Genomic DNA, 20,473 nt, shown 5'->3' with positions numbered 1-20,473 from the left:
CAAGGAAAGCAGTGCATAGCTATGCTCAAGTAAGCAAACACAGATCATTCTCACCCCACCCATGCTTGCGAGATGCAATTTACAAGCGTGAATGCTGAGAACCAGTGCGTCCCAGTGTTCTGTATTAAATGCAGATGCAGAAGGTGCTCGAGTGCTGCACTATTTCTCGTAATACCAGTAAATCTAGAGAACTTTGTTCCCCTTTAACCGAATTTTAGTTGTCTCCATGTTCACGGCCACTCCAGACGTGCGGCAAAACTGCTTTATCTTCTTGAAAACTACATTTGTGGGCATGAAAATGAGTTATGTTGTCATTTTAACATTAACATATTTCAGCATAAACAAAATAAAAAAATGGCATCATTCGTTCAAACTTGCGCACCTTGTAAATACTATAAGTAACGAGAGAACGGCCTTTGTGGAAATTGGTATGCTTCTGCGCAAAATATGTCACCAAGCTATATATTAGCCATCAACCTTGGTAACGTGTCTTGCGTAATTTCTCACTTCTTATCATCTGTAACATTAGCTTTTTGGTGCATTCATTCTTAACCCGATAATATCATGATGCCTTTTCTACATTGGAGAATTACAGGAATAGAATTGAACTATCTGGCCATTCCTGGAGTTGGAGTGGACTGTTCTTTTTTTCATTCCGAAGAATTGAAAGAAGTTGAATTGTTCCAAGTTCTCATTCCCTGGAATCAAGTTGAAATGAAATTAAGGCACTCATTCTGCAATACTGCACCACAGTACCCTGCACTGTCGATGCTGATGCTGTAAGCGTAGCGCCACTTGAGCCTGTCTAAAAAATCCTCCTACTTGTGAGCCCCGTTCTTCCTGCCCCTTCACAGCACTTATCAGCGATGACTTAACGGCTACGCAGGCCCAGTAACTGCATTGCTCTCTCAACACTACACGGTCCTTTTGACGCCTGCTCCCGGACGTTGAGCCAGACTACCACTGCAGTGCATCGCTTTCAGACAGAAAGAACATCTGTTGTGCCCATACCGCATGTCTATTGCTGAGCAAAAAATTATACATGAAGACATCGCTGGCATGCTCCAGTGAGGGGTAATTCGTCGATCAGCTAGCCCTAGGTCATGGCCTGTTGTTTTGGTACGAAAAAGCATGGTTTCATGCGCTTTTGCGTCGATTACCGGGCACTTAACAAAATCACACGTAAGGACATGTACCCCATTCAACGCGTCGGCAATGCCCTTGATTCCCTACAAGGCGCCGAATACTTGTTGAGCCGTGATTTAGGTTGGGGATATTGACAAATTTTAATGCACGATGACGATAAAGAAAATATGTCATCTGCAACTCCCGCCAGACTATAAGAATTTAACGTGATGCCTTTCGGGCTCTGCAATGCACCCGCGACCTTTGAGAGCATGATTGACACCGGGCTTATAGCCTTGGAAGGAAGATCTGCCTCTAGTACCTTGATCACATTATTATCTTTCCATGAACACTTTCTCAACACCTGCAACGCCTCGATGAAGTCCTAACATGCCTCACCGACATGGGTCTGCCATTCAGCGCCAAGAAATGCCGTTTCGCCAGCAAATCCATCAAAGTGATCGGCCATGTCGTGAGCAAAGATGGAATTGGCCCTGACCCCGACATTATTGCTGCTGTCCTTCGCTTCACATGTCCAGAAGGCCGAGGAATTCGCGAAATTTTTGTGGACTCACATCCTATCTTCGTCATTTGATACCGTACTTCGCTTCAGTACGTGCGCCGCCACACCAGCTAGTTTCTTCTGGCATACCCTTTGTGTAATCCGAAGTATGTCAATCGGTATTTGACCTGTTGAAGGAAAGCCGTCCTGTCAGAGCTTGTACTGAGACTGCCCTGACACTCCTGCATAGACACCAGCGGCTGTGGTGTAGGTGTTGGTCTGCAACGGAATGACTTCACAGGAGAGATTCGTTGCATACGCTGGTCGAGTGCTCACCGCTACTGAGAAGAACTGCACGATCGCTGAGCAGGAGTGCCTCGCTGTGGTTTGGTGAGTAGAGAAGTTTCGTTTTTATATCTGTGTGGCCGTCAATTCACAATCGTGACGGAGCACCATTCCCTATGCTGGCTTTCTACTCTGAAAAACCTGTACGGACACACTGGTCGATAGATTTTACGCCTGCAAGTTTAACAGTTCGAGAATATCGTTGCAGGTGTATTTACTACTTTCTTGTAGAAAAATAGTCCGGCAGCCAAGGTGGCAGCTGTTGTATCTTTCGAACACCAACATGTCGTTGTCCTCATCTTTGCACAACCCCACGTAAAGATAGCCGCAACCCCGCAACATCGACCTCCGGCGGCAAGATCGCTGACCCGGCGGTGTGTTTGTCAACCCTATGCTGGAGAACACGTGAGAGAGAGGGGAGACGCCCATGTTGTCTGCTACGGCAGCCAAGGCCGCAGCGGTCTCGCTGGTAGCGCCGGTACTGAGAGCAGCTGTGTGTGGTGTGGTGTGTTTTAATTGTGAATAAGGTGGCTTTTCGGTTGTTTCCGAGCTACTGAAACTTTATGTGAACAGTCTCGGGCAAACTGCGTCAGGGGTGTACTTAGAGCAGCTGTGTGGTGTGGCGTGTTTTATGAATCAGATGGCTTTTGGATTGTTTCTGAACTACTGAAACCGTAAGTAAACAGTCTCGGGCAAATCACTAAGACAGACTGCACACAAGACGCATTTTTTTGCCGCAGCGTTGCTTGCATCAGGGCTCGCATTTGCCCATAGATCCCACAGCATGTTCGTCACGTCTGTTAAACGCATGTCAAGTTTTGATCTGGATGGCTTATTACGCTGTTGCAGGGACGGTTGTATATCACTGTTCATGCTTTGAGAAATCTCGAGGCTACCGACAGTCTTGCCAACACGATCAGTGTACAGCCGAAATCCACAATAACGAAACCCCGCGAGTACGAAATCCCCGCGGCAACGAAATATTTCCGAATCTCCGGCGAACGTTCATAGAAGCCCATGTATTACGTATCTCGCGACAACGAAATGTTTTTGGACAGCGATCCCGCTATAATGAATTTTCCACCACGGTGCTTCGCGATAGCGGGGCCGGGAGCCGGCATCTTGGGCTCATCGGAAAGAGCATTTCTCCGTGTTTAACTTTCCCGCCTCAGCTGGCTCCTCCCTTTAAAAACAAGCGCACAAAAAGCAAATGTTTGAAGGTCGTTTTGAGGCTCTTGATTGGCTGTGGCCGCCATGTTGCCTCAGCTCGCCTCGCCATTGGCCCGATGCTCACTCCGGGAGATCATCTTCTGCTGCTTGTGCGTCGCGAATGAATTAATGAATGCAAAACATTATTATAAATAGTTTTTTTTCCGGTGAAGGTGGAGCCCTCAGTCCAGGGCCCCTGTCGCCTTTGCCATCTTGCAAGCTCTGTCGTTCAGCTTGAGCTGTTCTTCAGTCTTAGAGCAAGACAGCGCAGCCTCCCTTTGCTCCAATGTTGGTGTACAGTTTCTTGGCACTACCTGTGTGAGTTGGCAGGCCCATGTCACGTGGTAAAGTGTGGAGTGTTCTCTGCATAGCCGGCGTTGATGTATATTCCCGGATAGATTTTACTCAGAAGACTGAGATTGGGGCACGTATTAGTCTGCAGCTGTCTCTAGGCAACCGACTGCTGTCTGTTGAGGTCTTTGTGGGGAGGGGATATATCCTCCTCAGGGCTCTCTGGTGTTCTAAAATTGCTCCATAGCGTCTAGTAACTGTGGCTGGTTTCTCATCATTGTGCGCCCCCCGGTCGGCGTATTCTCGGGCAATGTCGTCGGCATGCTGGTTCCTTGTCACAGTTTCATGGCCTGGTGTCCACGTAATGGAGCAGCTTGAGAAGTTCATTTTTCTTCCCTTGAGTATGCAGATGGCAGCACTGGATATGCGTCCACTGCTGTACTATCGACACGCTTTTTGCGAGTCAGTTACTATTTCTGTAGTAGACTCTTCGCTCTGGTGTGTGATGGCGAGCGCGATCGCTACTTCCTCAGCCTCGAGGATGTTGTTGCTTTTGATCGAAGCGCTGTTGACTTCCCTAAGTTGTTGATCAACAACGCTTACAACTGTCCCGGAGTGCTCTTTGTATGTGGTCGGGACAATGTACAAAATGTCGGTTCTCGCCTTTAAATTTTTTCTTGTGCTTCTGATCTGGCTTTTCTTCGGGCCTTATGGATTTCTGGATGCATGTTTTGAGGTATTGGGCTGACTTCAATGATCTGGTGAATGTTCTTTGGTATGTTCGCCGTGTTATTGATTTCTCCGCAAGCATCCCTCATGCCCAATGTCTGCGACGTGTACCTGCCCGTAGAAGTCAACAGTAATCTCATTTTCTGCGCAATAAAATGCGCCTCTATGTGTTCTTGCACTGTGTTGTTTATCCCGAGTTTAAGGAATTTCTCTGTCGAGGTGCTGACAGGTAGACCAAGGGCGCACTTGTAGGCTTTTCTAAGGATTGCCTCTAATTGTTCTTTTTCCTATGGGAGTGGTGTTTGGTATGGGACACTATATACAATCCTACTGACCACGAGGGCCTGTACAAGCCTGCAAGTGTCCTCCTCCTTCATACCCCGTCTTTTGTTAGAGATTCTGGTGATCATCTTCGTGATTTGCGCTGTAGTGTTAGACAGCTGTCTGATGGTGTGTGTGGTCTCTACAACATTTGCTTTGTATCCACGTGCCGAGAATCTTAATTCGGGACACTTCTGGAATCTTCTTCCCCCATTATATAGACATCTATGGAGTTTTGCAGATGGTATCCTTATGTGTAGACTCTCAGGATTTCTGATTTCTCCGGAGAGCAGACGAGGCCACATTGACGCACGTAGTCATGAACTGTATCAGCTGCGTGTTGCAGAAGATCTTTTTTGGCCTAGAGATCCTCTTGTCACCCAGATTGAAACATCGCCTGCGTAGATGGCATGTCTGAGTCCTTCAATGTTTTCGAGGTTCTGAGCTAAGCCGATCATACTGATGTTGAACAGCATCGGTGATATCACAAAACCTTGGGGCGTTTCTTCTGTGGGCGTATGAAACGTATCAGTCCGGATGCCTCCTATACCAATTGTGGCGGTTCTGTTACTGAGAAAAGCTTTGATGTAGTTGTGTATTCACTTTCCACAACCTAATTTGCTAAGCCTCTCTAGCACAGCCTTATGACTGACATTGTCGAAAGCAGCCTCGAGATCCAGTGCAAGTAGTACGTTTTCGCCATATTTTGGGACATCGGTAAGCACCTCTTCCTTGATTTGTAGAAGGACATCCTGCATTGAGAGGCATTTTCGGAAGCCCAACATGGTGTGCGGCATGAGTTCGTTGTCTTCCAGGTAGGTTTCCAGCCTCTGAAGCACGATTCTCTCGTATACCTTTCCCAAACAGGAAATCAACGAAATGGGTCTTACGTTTTCCAAGCTTGGAGCCTTTCCAGACTTTGGAATCATTATTGTTTCCACATGTTTCCAGTCGTTTGGAACGGTACCCTCTTCCCAATGTTTGTTGACAAATTCTGTAAACCTTGTGATAGATTTGTCATCGAGGTTCCATATCATAGCGTTGCTGACGCCATCCTTTCCTGGCGTAGTGTTCTTTGTTGCCGACAGCAAAGCATGTCGAACTTTTTCTGTGGTAATGGGTTCGCCCAGAGCGGGATTTGCTACACCAGTGTATGCCGGGTTGCAGTCAGTATTTGTTGTATCGCCAGTATAGCGCAGCTTTATGTGTTCTAGCAGTTCCCGATCTGTGCCTTTGAACCAGTGTGCAATTGTTTGAGTCACCTTACAAGTTTCAGTTTTGGTCGTGGTTGGGTCTATAAGGGCCCTCAGCAAGGCCCATGTTCTTTTCCAACCTAGTGTACCTTGTAGCTGCTTGCATTTTTGGTCCCAGTTGCGCCTTGACAGCTCTGTCGCATACTCTTCAGCTTTCCTGGTGACTGCGGCGATCCTAAGTCTCAGTTTGCGATTGTGTTTCTGCCGCTTCCATCTTCTTAATGGGCCCCGGCGGGCGTCCCAGAGGTGTAGGAGATGCTTGCCCACCTCGGGCGTGTTTGTAGATAGGGTAACTTCTCGAGTTAATTGTTTCCAGTCTGCCTTGATTCCCGAGACCCAACTCTGAATGTCCGCAATTTCTTTATCCCCGAATTCTGCCCTAGTTTTTCTAAAATCTTCCCAGTCTGTAAGTCCAGCCAGGCCATGTCGTTTCTTAACAGGGAGGGTTTCTATCTGGATACGCAAAATGCATTGGTCACTGCCAAGGGTTTCCCCGCCGTTTTCCCATCGGGCCTCTCTGACACCTTTAACAAACGCCAAGTCCGGGCACGTATCTCGGTTGATACTATTCCCCACTCACGTTGGTTGAGTGTGGTCTGTAATGAGGCTTAGCCTTCTGCGATAAGCTTCTCTGGCCAAATCCCTGCCTTTCTGAGTTTCCTTGACATATCCCTAGCTCTTGTGCCACGCATTGAAGTCTCCAAGGATGACAAGACCCTTTTCGCCTGCTGCTTGTTCTGTCTTTGCAGAATGTGCGTCGCGAGGACATGGCTCTCGAAAATTGCTACTTCTTGACGTGTTCGCGGCTCGATGATGACTTAAGATATAATTACGCTTTAGTTAGGAGCAGTAAGCGGATGCGCGATCAGGTAACTATGAGCGCGGCGTGTCATCGCAGTCGTCTTTAGCCCTCACTCCGCCAACAGCGAGACTGTAGGCAGGAATGACGCGCTAGCGCACTCGTAGTGACGTGCTTCGTCGCATGCAACGAAGCTGTAAGCGGCGGCTTGGTCAGATTACTACGAGTGGCCGCACTAGATGCACAGTCAGATTACTACGAGCGGGCGCGCGGTCTACGAGCGGGGCGTGTAACCGGAGTCGGCCTTAGCCCTAGCTTCGCTGACAGCGAGACTGCGGGCAGGAACAACGCGCTAGCGCATCCGAAAAAACCGGCGCGTTGTTTTGGATCCGCAAGACACCCTTCGCTCCTTCGGCCTACATGATGACGACGTAGCAATGGACCACTTTTTCCAGTGCGAAAGCAGAGCTTTGAAGTTGTTGCATGGCAAGGGCCGGCAAAGTAAGTTGACTGACATCTTTCAATAAATTTTCGTCCTGCTGGTCGTATCACTGTTTTTATGTCTCATACTCGCGGCAACAAAATTCCCGCGAAAATGAATTTTAGCGGTTTTTACGGCGATTTCGTTATTACGGGTTTCGACTGTATATCGTTAGTAATTGCGAGTTCAAACTATCAAATTAAGTGCTCATAATATGCTACGATCGGTGTTTGACCTGCAGCGAGAGCGACGTAAGAACGTGAAACAGTTGTTGATTCCCTGAGTATGTCCTGTTTAAAAATAGACCAGCTGCCTGTTACTTGACATTGCAGTGTCGGTTCGTGATGCCTGCAGCAGTTTTGGGAACTTTGTGTAACAGTGATGCTCCAAAATACTGCACGTGTATAACTTGCAGGTGACTGTTGGCAACATTTGAAGCAAAATCAGGGAGATATGGGGTAGTTGTAGTGCGAAACAAAAACCAGACTTGACAACGTGTGCATGGCTCCCAACTGTATCACTGTGAAGGTACTGAGTAGCCTACTGCAATGACGAATAGAAAAAAAGATCCATCACAGGCAGATGGTGCAAAAGAAAACTTAATGATGGTTAAGGGAGACCTTAGTTTTTGATAAATTTCTGCAAGAGTATGTTTGTTTATGCTGGATATTTCATTTGTATTACTTCCAAGGCCTTAGGGCATCACAGGAGAGACTAGAAAATTCAATGCACACAAAGTAAGCATTAGTAATTTCTAATTTTACTGTGGTTCAGGTGTTTATTGTAAGGATCAGGCGTTTTAATGTAAGTAAGCAAGTACTCATGGACCGAGAAAGTAAAAATCCTGTGAATAATTTCATCAGCTTCCACCTGTTTCAGGACTTTGTTTCTTTAATTTTTCATTGCAGCCGATTCACTTCATTATTTCTACGCTTCCACATTAAGCCTTCACTGTGAGTTACTCTTCCTGCTTTCATGTGGAGGGCTTCAGACAAGCAACATGCATTTTCACAATAAGCTCCCAGCAGTTTCTCAGAACTCTGGGACCTGCTAATGGGATATTTTTGCAATATAGCTCTTCCATAACTGTTTTAATAACCTTGCCATATATTGACTTGAGCATGTAAGCTGCGCTCAAGTGTAAACAGTGTTTTCAGAAACAGAATGAAGAAAGTTCACCTGCCTTAGCGAACTGAACCAGGCCGGTTGGTAAGTACATTACAAAATGTTGAATTTAGACAAGTCTGTACCGATCTGTTTAAAACTCGCAAGTACAAGCAAGCACTGGAAACTGCTCAAAACATGAACAGCAGCATACGACCATTAGAATGGGAATTAAAACTACTACTATGGGGAATTAAAATTTAGGAATTAGTTAAAGACGCGTGGCGAAAAACAAGCTCCCCACACTATGGAACCCCGCGGCCACGGCTGTACGTCTCGCTCCAACGCGTAAATCTTGTTCGTCTGCTACTTGTCGTAACGCCACGAGTGTGCAGATGCCGCCTGTTTACGCAGTCAGCCCTCACTGTTTACTTTCAGCTTCAGTAGTTCGGAAACAACCCCGAACCAGTCGTGTCACAACGCAGCACCGCAATCAGCCACTCCTCACCCCGGGAGCGCGGCCGCGGCGGTAACAGAGCCGAGGACAGACGAGGGCATCAGGCATTGCGCGGAATTGACATTTGCAGCAGTGGTAGCCAATTAGAGCTGTGGCAGACGACATGGGCGTTTCCCCTCTCTTGCATGCGTTCTCCAGCAAATGGTTGTCAAACAAGCGACCCGGCGCTTGTTAGCAGGTGTTGTACGAGAGGTATGGCTTCAGGCGAGCGACGCGGACGATGTAGGAAGATGTGGAGGGCATCAAAAGGTTTACAAGGGCTATTTTATATGTGACATTACCTGCTGTAGCACACGGTAAGGACCGGAATACTTGGGTAGAAGCTTTTTGGCCGGGCCACCGTGCCGTGGTGGAGCCCACAGAAGAATGAGGTCAGCCGTGTTAAAGAGGATGTTCCAGTAGTGGCTGTTGCAACTATGTTTCTGATGGAGCTGCGAGTCTGAAAGGCATCGATGGGCAGTCTGACGGGCATTCTTGGCTGTGCGAATAGCGCGGCGAGCATATGCTGTGGACAGGTGGGCAACGTTGGTTACAAGCATGTGGAACTGCAATGTCGGGTATTTTCCATACAGAATTTGTATGGCACTACGAGTAGTAGTTCCTGTCCCACGAGGTGCATATAGCGGCGGTACAAGATGCCATCTATGACGACTAAGATTCGAAGCGAACTGTCTGTAGAGCCAGTATTCCGGTGGTCGATTAGATCTCGTAAGGACACGTCGCGCCGTTGCTCACTTCCTATGTTGCCGAAAGCGGAGAGCGAGGAAATACAGATGGACGCGCAGTCCGTTACATAGGGAAAATCGTTCTGGAAAAAAGGCTGACGTTTTGCCCGCGAGACCAGCCTTCGTCGGAGTAATGCACACAGGCGACAATAGCGTTATGTAAGGCAATTAATGACATAGTGTTGCACTGTTACTGGCTGACAATCTATTGTTAGAAGCACATAGGGAAACAATACGTGCAATAGGACAAGAAAAGGAGAATTCGCGTATGCGCACTTGCACAAGAAAAAAGAGTGAAAGAATGAAGTTGCAATACATGGGTCATCGGCACAAACAATAACGAATCATAGGTTTTATTGTGAGCAGATTATTAATGAACATCGGCGTGTGCACAGCATCCTGTTTTCACTGGTCCCTTTATTTAGGGAGGCAATCGCCGGTCTGATTCCAAGGGCGCACATATCGGCCCCCAGAAATGCATCACGAAGCATGGACAATTGGAATTGATCCCTTTTGCGCACCAGCGAACGCTGGCTGTGGTCGGAAGAACGAGACAGAGCCTAGAATTGATCAAAACAAAAATATAGTCTCAAATACGGCAGAACAAACAACACACAAACACGCACACTCGGCGAAAATCATATACAATACGTCAACAATCATAAGTTACCCAGAACAACTGGTTACACCACACCAGATACACTCAATACAACAGGCTCAAACAACAACACGCACTACAATGCAATCTCATGCATTATAGTAACCAAGACACTTATAGTCTAAAATGTTCGTCAAACATATTCAGTCTAAAGTTCGTGGAAGAAAGCTTGAATGCTTCTCTTCAAGGCAAGACTCACTCAAAGTCCAGCATTGGTTGTCAACCCACCGCGTGCGAGGTTTCTTTTCCAGGAAGCTTTCACGTTGTCAACTGATTGCACTTCAATAACTAAATCCCTTCACCAGTAACACGTCGGTTACTCACATGCTGGGACTGCAAAACACGTCTTGGCCAATGGGTGGTAGACACACATTCTTCTCTTGCTTGTGAGACAAGCTTTTATCTGCAGGTGGAAAACTCTCTTCTTCTCCTGGTGTGACTTCCCCCGCGGCTGGATTATATACTCTAGCTGCTGGGTTCTTGAAATTTCTAGGTGTTTGGTCGGCGCGCCACACAGTTATGGCTGTAGAAAGGGCGAGACCGCTCTCGTAACGTGACGCCACTCTACATCATTTTGCCCCTATCCTTTGAGAGTTTTCCAGCAATCGCCCAGGGATAGATGTGGTGAGGTGGGTCGGTGTAGTAGCGGTGCCTTTGAGGGGGAAAGAAAGCACGCATGTGGCGTCGTTTAATATTTGTTTCTACGTTGCGCCAGCCTCGGTCGTGTCCGATTGGCACCTGGTATTGTCACCGCTGCTAGAATTCGAAGAGCCGCGCTTTTTTGAGTGCTCATTTTGACACCTGTAATCATTCGACAAGAAAAATAAAATTAAACATGGACCTAATTTATCTGCTTGCAAGAGTAGCAGTAAATGAATAGCGGGGAAGATTGGGAGCAGCTAAATGGGTAGAAGGGAAAGTTTGCCAGTACTTTTTTTCATAGCACAAGTAACAGCTTTAAGGGGGCACTAGTGTTTTAAAACAGCACAAAATTGTAAAGAATGGTGACTGAAAAATTGCTATTTTAAGTACTTATAGTTGAAAGTATGTTTTGAAATATTTTTATATAATGGCAAAATACCATTTATCTTCGTTAAAAGTTTTATATATGAAGTCACAAATTTTTTAAAACTGGAAATGCAATTTTCTTGGCATTGTTACTTTTGTGAAGTGAATCTGCCTTATGGAAGTTTTGACCAAGTTTCTGTGAAGTTATCTGAACAAACTTAGTACCATTCTTTTTCGCAGGACTTCCACTCAACTTTAAGGGAATTATGATTATATGATAAAGACCAGCTAATTACTGGAAACTCATTTTTTCCTTCCAAAATTAAAAATTATTTCTGATCAAAGAAATAGCCATTTTGTCATCTAGTTTGCTTCAGCATGTGGAAAGAACATTTGAGAGGAAACTTGTAGTTTTGAAAGCTAACTTCTTTATTGCGAGTTACCATACCGCCCGGTAAGAAATTTTTTAATTTAAATGTGGAAACCTGTCATTACTTCTTTTTATAAATAAAAAATTTGAAATATGTTTGCAGATTTGAAATCTCCATTCAATGGTATGCATGCATGGTAATTTTCATGACAGTAGGATAATAAACAAAGAACTTCTTTTAAGACCCTCGTCCCCCCTTCAGTTTATGGATTAAATATGATTTTCAAAGCTCTTTTCATGGTGGGAACGAAAACCAGATTGACGATTGTAGCTTTTATTGAATTAGTGGCCCGGAATTCGCACGTGTTTTGATATTGAAAGGTTGAGAATATTGGCAGCATGACACTTGTGGTTGTTAAATCAGTATCTGAAGGGCGTTTCGCTTTGTCCAGAATACTGTAATTTACAGATGGAACACTCGAACAAATAGATGCGGTTGTGTCAAGCATGAAACTACTTTTAATCTTACAGAAGAAATTGGTAGGAGTGCCTTTAGCGATCTCTGACGTCATATGCGCTCAAATATTGCATCGCAGCTGCTTGCAAGGTCAACAACCGACATTAACGGAAACCCTTAGCCCTCGTCTGGCTCTTCCTTGTTCTGTTTTTTTTGTGCACTCTTAAAAAAGTTATTTTATGTATACATACCAACTCGCCCAGCTTTTATGGAAACTCTTGTTTTAGATGAAGTTAGGATGTCATGCAGATTACGAGACCGTCTGAAGACTATCCGAGGTGGCACAGGAAAGACTACTTCACGAAGAGAGCACTGCGCTAGTATGTTGAAATGTTTTTTAAGAAATGAAGAAACATTTGGAATCGACGCTGAATGTGCTAGTCCCAGACTAATTTGTGCCTGAACTGACGGTTGCTTTTCAGTATGGATTAACTTCTTTCGATTTAGTGCATTGGCTCTTTTAACTGCATCCTCAACAATGCGGGGTAAGTATTCCTACTGCATTAAAGCTTTGTGGAGTTGTCGACACTTTTTATTAAAGTCTGACTGTTGCGAGCAAATTCTCTTGAAGCGGAGTGCCTGACTATAAGGTATACTTGTTTTTCAGTGTTTTATATGCCAACTTTTAAAATGAAGATAGCAGTGCCTGTCAGTAGGTCTCCTGTAAAGTTTAGTGATTAGCTTGTGAGTTATGGAAACTGTGACGTCATGAAAGTTAACGGTAAAACGAAATTCATGAGAAAACGAAATGGACTGGTGAACAGTGTTGAAATCGGCAATAAAGGATAAAAGTTCAGTTCCTCTATAGGACCAGATAAAAAAAAATGTCATCTATAAACTGCGTATAATAAAGAGGCTTTATTGCCAGATTGGGTGCTTTGCTGCTGACCCGCAGGTCGGGGTATCGTATCCCAACTTCGGCGGCTGCATATTCAATGGAGGCGAAAATACTGTAGGCCCATGTGTTCAGATTTGGGTGCACGTTAAAAAACCCCAGGTGTTCGAAATTTTCGGAGCCCTCCAGTACGGCCTCTCTCATAATTATATGGTGGTTTTGGGACATCAAACCCTTCATATCAATCAATGAATTAATGCACAATTTCTAATAAAGTCATCGTCCAGAACAGACGTAAAGTAACTAGTTAAATTAGGTCCAGTGCAAGTGCCCATTGATGTTCCACTTACTTGAAGATGAGAAATCAGAATTCAAAATTTCTAAGCTGTAAGAATAATTTCAATAATGGAGCTAACGTGTTACTTACAATGGAAGTAACCTCAATTTTTGTGCTTGCATTTCACTTGACAGGAGAATGTCAGTCTGACATGAATGTCACACAATGTTTGAAAAAGAGTCTTTCTGTGGATCCTTCAAAACTGTGTAATGGCTTGACTGTCACGAATCTATCAACATATTAGGCTGCTAATGTTTTCTTCATTTCAGAAACATGATGTACGTGTCACGCTTCTGTCTAGAACAACTAGACACCGTCGAATTTTAAATGAAGACGAGGTATGTGAAATACGCGCTTTTTTACCAGCGCAAATATTTTATCATTAGCTGAAGTGTGCATTTTTTTATGTGTGAGCTTGGTAGTTGGGGTAATGTTGGATGTGTTTTATGTAATTTGCCTAGCGGACATGTGACATTGCATGAGCAGCAGCACAGTGGTGAATTGTGCCCATTTACCGTTGTACGGGCAAATAAGTTTTTTACGTAGAGCAGCCAAACTCTGTGAATAAAAGTGTATGCAACTCTGGAAACATGCTACAATCTTTCATAAAAGTTCTCGTTGCTTAAGCAGCATTTAAGTCTTGTGTCTTAGTTCTACTGACATAGCGATGCTGCATAACACGTCTCCTGAAAGTCTTTCAGAATTTTTCTTTCCAGATGATTGAGATCATGTTGCGAATGCTCATTTCAGCAGAACACTCTAAGCCAAAACGGAGCAACAGGGGTATAGGGGTTGCTCCTTTCAGGGAGCAATTGCATTGCCACTCCCATTACTCTCCTAAAAGGAGTAACTGCAGAGGGAGGAACCGTTGCTCTCCTTTCAGTTCCTCCTTCGGGGGTTGAACAGTTACTCCCTCCAGTTCCTCCCTGCAGACCAACAGTTACTCCCACCAGTTGCTCCCTGCCGACCAACCATTACTCCCACCAGTTGCTCTTCTAAGAGCAACAGTTACTCTTTACCGTTCCTCCCACGTGTTCGCAGTTACTCTCTGAAAACCAACTGCACATGCTTCCAGTTACTCCTTGGGGAAATGAGTATTTATCTCGAGTATGCTTGTCACACGCTTAACACATGGCGAGAGCTCCTTGGAAGAGCACTGCTTGGGTGCTTCTAACGCAAAAAGTGGACAATATTGAAAGGAAAATAAATGCTTTAATGTTCTTTTTATGAGGCGACGTGTGACCACACGTAAAAGTATACTTCGCCACACCACAGCCAGCACTAAACAAACACCATAATACATCAAAGGTTTTCTGCGTCATCCGTGGAAAAACAATCTTGAATTTCTAGCATAGGGCAGTCTGTGTCATCATTGGTGAGAGAAGGGCAACTTCTCCAATTCTGAAGAACTCAAGTGTCGCAGCTGGTGTTTCCATCAGGCTAGCGCAGCAGAACGTCACCGCAGGCATATGTGAAGCATCTCATTTCTGCAAGAAAAAAAAAAATAGAAGTGTGAGGTTAAACATGCCAGAATCAATTCATAACAATGAGTCACACACACTGCAGCAGTGCTTACATTCTAGGATGTCTACTGCCAAACGAAATGTGAAAAAAAGGAAGGTTTGGCCAAACGTAACTTGGCAAGCCATATAAATGCTGATGTGGTAGACGCTCTTCACATGATGTCTCAGACAGCAATATTCTGGAAGAAAATGTGCAGCACCTCAACAAGGCATATTTGTAGCAGTTAAAGATACCCTTAGGTACAGTTAACTTGTTTCCTATACACAGCTGAGTGACATTTCTATAAGCCCATTCACCAATGGGCATTCTAAATGAGGTCTTGTGTGTGGCAAATAACACGTACTGTCCGCTCATGTTAAAATACTTATTTAGCTCGTGCACATAGTTGCTCTCGATTCTACTGTTCTATCATACGCTGCTGCGTCTTGAATTGTGCAATACCTGTAGGCACAAGCCAAGCATGCAAAGCCTGCTTGAAAGCAACCATTTGCAGAGGCTACATGATAATCTTCAGTATATTTCTTTGTACCTGACGCAAACGGCTGGACAAAACTATAGACAAATAAATGTAGACCGTGCTACCTTCAAAAAATGCTTTAAATTTAGAAAACTAGGGTGCATTCGTTCACTCGGTTGATGAGTAACAGCCACGAGATATGTAAACGAAGCAATATATCTTAAGGCATGCACAGATATTCTGATTCTTTGTTTGACAGTGTCACAGATAGCTTGCCAATACATATATATTTGAGAGCAACAAGATGTGAAGCTTTCATTAGTTCAACGTCTTGTTGGTTCACAGCCAAACAGGTTACTGCTTGTTAGACAAATTGGAATAAGCACACCATCGTTTCCAAAAAAAAAAAGCATTATTAGAAGTTAGCTCCTGGTGTGAATGTCTGCCTATTTATTTTTGTACTGCCTTCTACATGTGCCACAAAGACATTTGTTGAATATGTGCTACCAGTCAAGCCAAGATCGCATACTTGGTCAATGTGATGGAAATACAAACATTAGAAGCACTGCCACCTCTAGTAAGAGCATAACACTTCAGTATCTTGGACTAGCAAAGAGGTGCACAAGAAAGTTAAGCCCACTCTTGCGGAACTTTGAACGCGAATATTTCAGAGTGTGGGAGGTCAACATGCTGTGGCACTTTTAAACCCACGAAACATCTGCAGAAAACAGGGTAAAGGCAAGTCAAGAAACGCTGTTATGAAGGCCTGCGCATGGACAGCTTTGTGAATCTAGGCCGAAGTGTTATGCTTTGTGCAAGCCAAATTCCATGTAAATAGGGAAAGCATACTTTTAGGAGTACCAGCATAAACAAATCTTGGCAGTTGGCTTTTTAGTACAAACAGCAATCCCTGCAATGAAAACATAAACATTTTATCTTAACGGTAACAGTGTGAGCACACACACGGGCCAGCGGAGCCATGTCGAATTGTCAGTGCCAGTGTAACCATGTGGCATAATGAACTATTCTCTGGCCAACACATGCACAGTTTGCCCCTAAAAAGCGATGCTTTCATATACGTAGTACAAAAAGTCTGCACTTACCAAAATTCACTTGCTTTCTGTACTTTAGCATCGTTGGGAACATCTTTATCTGCAGTATAACCAAATTTGTGTCATATCCCTGAAAAAAAAGTAAAAAACATGCATCAAATATTGTTTCATTTGGTAGCAGTGAAGTCAGGTTAAGAACAGCCAAGTGGGAATCAGCCTAATTATGTGCATGCGGCAAATCCCAAACGGCGTTATTGAGGTTGTCGAAATTTTCGTCGATTGGTATTAACGTCGATATGTGACTTCAACGGCATGCCAAGTTTTCACAGCGCATAAAGATTTCATGATGCAGAATAATGACAGCGCTAACGAGAACATACAGCATTTATGATTGTCTTTTACAATATTCAGTTTTGCTAAGGTTTTGTATCACTAAAGAAATCTGAAAGATTTGGGTCATTCCTCCTCCAATTGTTCTGTCAACATGTAAACTGCTCGCTTGATGGTGCGCTTATAAAATAGTACGTTCAGCGCAGAGGTGAAGCAAGTGACGCAGTGATGTGGGCAGATTTTTTTTTTTTTTTAGGCGTGCGGGGAGGGGGGGGGGGGGGGGTCCGCTTATCTGAATAGGCCGGGCAAGCGAATATGGTCGTCAATTTGGGCTCCCTACGCCCGGCCTAAAAAAATTCTGTGCGCAACCGCCTGGCTATGCCAGTGAAGTGATGCGACAATGATTTGTTCACTTACTGATTTACATACACTTTACATCTCTAAAAAATGCGGCCCAAGGCCCCAACACTCAGCCGTTAACATTACATAAAGCCAATGGTAGAAAAGTGCCAGTATGAATGCAGCTACAACCCCGCCCCAATGTTTTTTTCAAGCGAGGTAGTGTTGCGGAAATGAACCTTTAACTGCAAAAGTACACTGGCACTGCAGTGGTGACAGGGGAAGCAAGAGGGTATGCGGGCGGTAATAGAGGTAATTTAGTCCGATACGGCTAGCAATGGATACGGTGAATAAGAGCAAATCATTTCTCTTTCAATAGCGCAACCACTCAACAATGTATTGTAAGAGCATTAAATGTTGCTGGAAATGCCACTCACCTGCACGCTGATGCATGCACAGTCCTTTGTCCGACGAGCGAACAGGCTTGCAGATAGCTGAAGACGTGTTTACGATGTGTTTGTTCCACTCAGCAGCAAAATCCACAACTACTTCGCGCTCCATAAAGATAAATATACACTAACCTTCATCACGAATAAGTAGAAACGCAAATCTGCGACACACACACACGATCAAAACATAGCTCACAAGTTCACACGTCCATGTGCTCGCCAACCACAGACCATATGAAAATGAGTAAGTAGTGCGAACGCGAACCTAGTTGCGCCGAGAAAAAAAAAACGTCGAGCAGTGGCAGCTCAGGCGTCAGCGCAATAATTTCAGTGTGTTTTCCTAATACAATTATAATAAAAAAACTGAGGTACACTAAAACTCATAAATAAATATAAAAAGTTGAGTGTAATTTTTATTTAGTGCTAGTCAACATAAACACTGAATAAAAATTACTTTGTAACTTACATCGTTTGCTACGCTAGCGCCACACTTTTCGTGCGGGCGCAGATGGCGCAGATTTGTCATTCTGCCCTCAAACTACACGGTGAAGCGTGCTACTAAGTGTATGGCTGATGAGAAGCGCGTCTGGGTCCGCTTTTTTTTTTCTTCTCCGATATATCTGGGCGGGGGCTCCTTATGCACGTGTTTCGGTGCTTGATCGACTTTGACGCCCTTACTTCGCGGACGAACGGCGTGTCTAGGCTTTCTTTATTGTTGTTTTGCACGTGTTTCGGCGTTCGGTCCGCTTTGACGTGCCAACTCTCCATTCTGCTGCTGCGTGTGTTAGGTATTTGCCGTACTGTATTCTCAGGCCTTCTGTGTTCAGCCAGCGCTGCTATCTTATTATCTACGGATGCTAAAATAAATCACTGTTTTGGTTTGGTGAAGCTTGGCACACAGAACAAACAATAATCTGGCCCATGAATATCAATGTGGGCGGCATGCATATTTGTGTGCGGTGTCCTGCCGGGGAGTAACCGTTGCGTGACGAGAGCATTTACAGCGGTTCCTCCTTCCGTTGCTCCCTTACAAACTTAAGATGAATACAGTTGCTCCCCCATTCTCGAACAAGTCGGCCATCTTGTTCCGCTTGGTCTTTTCGGAGAGTAACAGTCGGTCTGAAGGAGTAAAAACAGCCGTTGCTCCCATTTTGGCCATTTTTGGCTTAGAGTGAACCTGTTACATGGCCGCAATAGTGATGCATGATTTCTATGATTATTGAAAAAATGGCCTAAAACTTTCGAGTATGAAAGCTTCATGTAAGAACGCTTGCATTTTTACAATAGCATCTTTTGTTCATTTAAGTTTGCTCACATCCAGGGGTGCAACAGCTGCGCCGATTGCGCCAATTCTCCATTTTTGCGCTGAACTATGCCACAACCACGAAATATGCCTAAATTGTGCCAAAATGCCCGACCAGCCTCAAAGTTTTTTTAATTTGTGCTAATTTCAGGGGGAAACGGCGGCCATCTTGGTTATCTGCAGTTTGCAATGTCAATCAATCCAAGTGCGCAAACCCTAACGCTAAACCATGGTGTAAAATATAATCCTGTTAGGTCAGGGCACTCGCAGCTCGTGTTTTACCAGATAAACTAACAAAGCCGTGCACCATCAGTCCGCTGACTGCTGCGGATACATATCGGCGGGACGATGCAACTTGAAGACAAAAAGATTGGCAGATTGGCACAAAACGAGACAAAAAGACTGGCAGGCAGGCAGGCGGGTGGGCCGGGCGTGCGGGGCAGGGCGGGCAGGGCAGGTCAGGGCAGGGCAGGGCAGGGCTCAAAGTCACCGAAGTTCGCTAAGAAATGCTTCGCATTTAAAATTGTTAGAAAAATTATGTTTACATATGTACAAAGACTACAACGTACACAGACACACCAAAATTTGTTACAAAAAGATATGTTTACATAAGTTTTACGTCATGGTAAACAAAGAACACACAAATGAAACGTAAAGGTTCGTACCTTCAGGAAACCTCATCTGTAAAACTTTGCCTCTTGTGCCAGAAGATTGCACTACCTAATGGCAGGCAGAGTGGACAATGGGGTACCAACTAGCCCAAACAAGCACCTTGCTAACGCATATATCCTCAAATTAACCTAGAAGTGGTAGTCAGCACCACTGATACCCATGACAGCGAGGAACAAATGGAAAAGTACTAGCTTCGAAAATGTTGAATAAATTGAACTTGTGGCTTATTTGTTTTAAGCTATTGCAGCCAGGCTCTTGCCTTCTTGTGCAAGCAAAGTGCCGCAGGTGGTATGCAGAATGCTGTGACATGCGTTTTTCAGATAGCATAGGTACTGATTATTTTTTGCAATGCTGTTGCAGCTGCTTGCAGCAGCCAGGAAACTTCCAGGTTTGTCCGTGCGGCGAGTTCACTTCAGTCATGCAACAGAATTTCGTCACCAAATTGTGGTTAGTTCACCAAGGTTATTTAAAAAGCTGATCTCTTTTATTTAGATTTCCGACATCCCATTATGAATGGTTGAGGGTATAGAAACCCAGACAACTAACCAAATGTTAAACATTTCTTGCCACTACCATCTTGAAAAGTTCAGAAACATTGTTACAAATATTGAACATAAAATATTAGTGCGTTATAGGTTGTGTGAGATGATAAAACCTACTGTAATTTACCTTGTCCTCATGATGCATGAGGTTGAGCTCAGCACGAAAAGGATATTCCATGGTCGTCTATTATGAGGGCAAGTGAAAAGGGTTTATCACATCTTAGTTAAAATAATGTACATACTACCTTGCTGTGTACTTGCTAATCTCATAAGGGCCATTCATGATCTCATGGTGTGGGCAGTCCTTTTGTGTGGTATAGCTTGAATTTTAAATGTGGAGCAATTATTAGTCGCATGACGTCGCGCTTCGGCATCGGCGGTGGTGCTGCCTACACACCCCCTCTGTGAATTATAGCATATCGTGTCTCGTGCCCGCCCAGGAAGACACCTGCAGAACTGCTGCTCGCTCCCCCTCTCTCACCTCGCAAGGCCGACGCAGGCAGCGTCTGCTAGTAAAAAAACTACTGCTCGCGCTGCACAACCGTTGTGCAGGTTGTGCAGTGCGGAGAGTCGCGACACAATTTAGCCACTCACACCCAGACGACCTGCCACGGTGTAACCCGGTGAGAGCGCGCGCACGTGTCGCTGCTGTGCTTTATTTTGGAACGGACAGCTCGAA

At 44.7% G+C, this 20,473-nt stretch overlaps 2 long non-coding RNA genes across 2 annotated transcripts in view; one reads left to right on the top strand and one right to left on the bottom strand.

Moving 5' to 3' along the window:
* LOC142787074 (uncharacterized) overlaps positions 1-19,701 on the top strand; it is a 67,148-nt gene extending 47,447 nt beyond the window's left edge. Inside the window, exons 3-4 of the long non-coding RNA XR_012889245.1 lie at positions 13,396-13,464; positions 19,613-19,701. This is a non-coding gene — a long non-coding RNA (uncharacterized LOC142787074). The remainder of the gene's footprint in view (positions 1-13,395; positions 13,465-19,612) is intronic.
* LOC142787073 (uncharacterized) lies at positions 9,739-10,842 on the bottom strand. Its single transcript, XR_012889244.1, has 2 exons — positions 10,384-10,842; positions 9,739-9,961 (listed from the first exon to the last, which is right to left on the bottom strand). It is a non-coding gene; the product is annotated as an uncharacterized LOC142787073 (long non-coding RNA).
* Positions 19,702-20,473: the final 772 nt, after the last annotated feature.

This window comes from Rhipicephalus microplus, unplaced genomic scaffold, assembly GCF_043290135.1.
Source record: "Rhipicephalus microplus isolate Deutch F79 unplaced genomic scaffold, USDA_Rmic scaffold_44, whole genome shotgun sequence".
Taxonomy (NCBI): domain Eukaryota; kingdom Metazoa; phylum Arthropoda; class Arachnida; order Ixodida; family Ixodidae; genus Rhipicephalus; species Rhipicephalus microplus.
This window is presented reverse-complemented; position numbering and strand designations above follow the sequence as displayed.